The sequence below is a fragment of the Schistocerca piceifrons genome, unplaced genomic scaffold, assembly GCF_021461385.2.
Source record: "Schistocerca piceifrons isolate TAMUIC-IGC-003096 unplaced genomic scaffold, iqSchPice1.1 HiC_scaffold_173, whole genome shotgun sequence".
NCBI lineage: Eukaryota > Metazoa > Arthropoda > Insecta > Orthoptera > Acrididae > Schistocerca > Schistocerca piceifrons.
Genome location: NW_025727601.1, coordinates 20,001 through 22,500, shown reverse-complemented (window position 1 = coordinate 22,500; position 2,500 = coordinate 20,001). Strand labels below are relative to the sequence as shown.

The following is a 2,500-nucleotide window of genomic DNA, read 5'->3' as shown; positions in this document are numbered from 1 at the left end:
CGGTCACGAATGAAGCCCGCGGTGGAGATGGGCTTCTTGGTGAAGAGGTCCGCCCAGAAGTCCAGCAGACCAGGGATGGCAGGTGGCGGCTGGAGCAGGGTGCCATCCAAGAGGCCGCGCACGCAACGTGCACGCGACCGTCGGAAGGCATCCTGCGTTCTCGCGTACTCCCAGCGGCGCCGCTTGCGCTTCTGCGTCGGCGGCGCGGCAGGCGGCCGCTTCGATGGTTGGCGCGGCCGCTGTGTCCTGGTGATCGATCTCTCCCCTCTGGACCCGACCGACGCAAGGGCATCCGGGAGCATGCCCAGGATGACATCGGGCGGCGTGCCCCGCCCCAGACCTATGACACGATCCAGGGCAGAGAAACGCTGGGCGGAAGCGGGTAGCCCCGCCAGATGCTCCCAGATGGCGGCGTCAGTCGGCCCCTCCGGCGGCGGCCCGGTGGTGTCGGCCGCGAAGTCCTCGGCTGCGTCGACGGGCGGCGCAGCGGCCTCGCCCGCGTCAGGCAGCGGGCTCGCTACTCCCCGGCGGGACGCCGGCTCTTCCCCCCGACCGATCTCAAGCGCCTCCATGAATTGGCGGACAAGCTGCTTGTGGGCAGCTTGCCGCCGTCGGCACTTGATTGCCTCAAGCGTTCGGTCGGGGAACATCCTGATGAGTTCTTGATTTACAAAGAAGAACCGGGCGTCCCTCTCGAGGAACAGTTCGGCCTCTGCCTTGGCGAGCGACAGGACTTCTTCCTCCGTCCACCTCGCGCGATGCCTCTCCGTGACGATCTCCGCGTTGGCGGCCGCAAGGTGTTGGCGGCGGCGATGGACCCCGAGACCGTTCTTGGTGGTGAAGCTGCGGTGGCACTCACTACAGGTATACATAGCTGCAAAAGTTACAAAATTTTCGGCACGGCCGGTTGGCCGGCTAGGTGCTGGGGAAGTTGGGGTGGCACCTTCAGCGGAAGGGCCACCACTTTTTCTCTGAATACTGCCCCCAACTAACAAAGGGATAGTGCGAGGGGGGGCTGGTAACCCCCCCAAGCCCCTGGTGCGGTCTTCCACTCTGCGAAAATCAGCGGGCCCACGAGAAGGGGAGAAGACCGCAGGAGAGGAGAGGCTAAGAGGGCTAGGCCCATGTATTGCGCATCACTCTCCCTGTAACTACAACCCAAGGAAGGCACCTCGCAGCAGCAGCACGACTACATCAAGACCGCACTTCGAAAAGCCAAGTCCGGATGCAGCCACACCGCCGCCACTTGGCCACCTTAAGAGAGTCATAGTTACTCCCGCCGTTTACCCGCGCTTGCTTGAATTTCTTCACGTTGACATTCAGAGCACTGGGCAGAAATCACATTGCGTCAACACCCGCTAGGGCCATCGCAATGCTTTGTTTTAATTAGACAGTCGGATTCCCCCAGTCCGTGCCAGTTCTGAGTTGATCGTTGAATGGCGGCCGAAGAGAATCCGCGCACCCGCGCGCCCCCGGAGGAGCACGCTAAGGCGGACGCGGCCTCGCAGCAAGGAAGATCCGTGGGAGGCCAAGGCACGGGACCGAGCTCGGATCCTGCACGCAGGTTGAAGCACCGGGGCGCGAACGCCGCGCAGGCGCGCGCATCCTGCACCGCCGGCCAGCACGAGGCCGACCAACGGCGAGAGCAGACCACGCCCGCGCTAAACGCCCGCACTTACCGGCACCCCTACGGCACTCACCTCGCCCAGGCCCGGCACGTTAGCGCTGACCCACTTCCCGACCAAGCCCGACACGCCCCGATCCTCAGAGCCAATCCTTATCCCGAAGTTACGGATCCAATTTGCCGACTTCCCTTACCTACATTATTCTATCGACTAGAGGCTCTTCACCTTGGAGACCTGCTGCGGATATGGGTACGAACCGGCGCGACACCTCCACGTGGCCCTCTCCCGGATTTTCAAGGTCCGAGGGGAAGATCGGGACACCGCCGCAACTGCGGTGCTCTTCGCGTTCCAAACCCTATCTCCCTGCTAGAGGATTCCAGGGAACTCGAACGCTCATGCAGAAAAGAAAACTCTTCCCCGATCTCCCGACGGCGTCTCCGGGTCCTTTTGGGTTACCCCGACGAGCATCTCTAAAAGAGGGGCCCGACTTGTATCGGTTCCGCTGCCGGGTTCCGGAATAGGAACCGGATTCCCTTTCGCCCAACGGGGGCCAGCACAAAGCGCATCATGCTATGACGGCCCCCATCAACATCGGATTTCTCCTAGGGCTTAGGATCGACTGACTCGTGTGCAACGGCTGTTCACACGAAACCCTTCTCCGCGTCAGCCCTCCAGGGCCTCGCTGGAGTATTTGCTACTACCACCAAGATCTGCACCGACGGCGGCTCCAGGCAGGCTCACGCCCAGACCCTTCTGCGCCCACCGCCGCGACCCTCCTACTCGTCAGGGCTTCGCGGCCGGCCGCAAGGACCGGCCATGACTGCCAGACTGACGGCCGAGTATAGGCACGACGCTTCAGCGCCATCCATTTTCAG

General features: G+C 62.9%; 1 pseudogene; it reads right to left on the bottom strand.

Annotated features, from left to right (window-relative positions):
• Nucleotides 1-2,500, bottom strand: part of LOC124737614 — a 7,963-nt pseudogene that overhangs the window by 3,825 nt on the left and 1,638 nt on the right.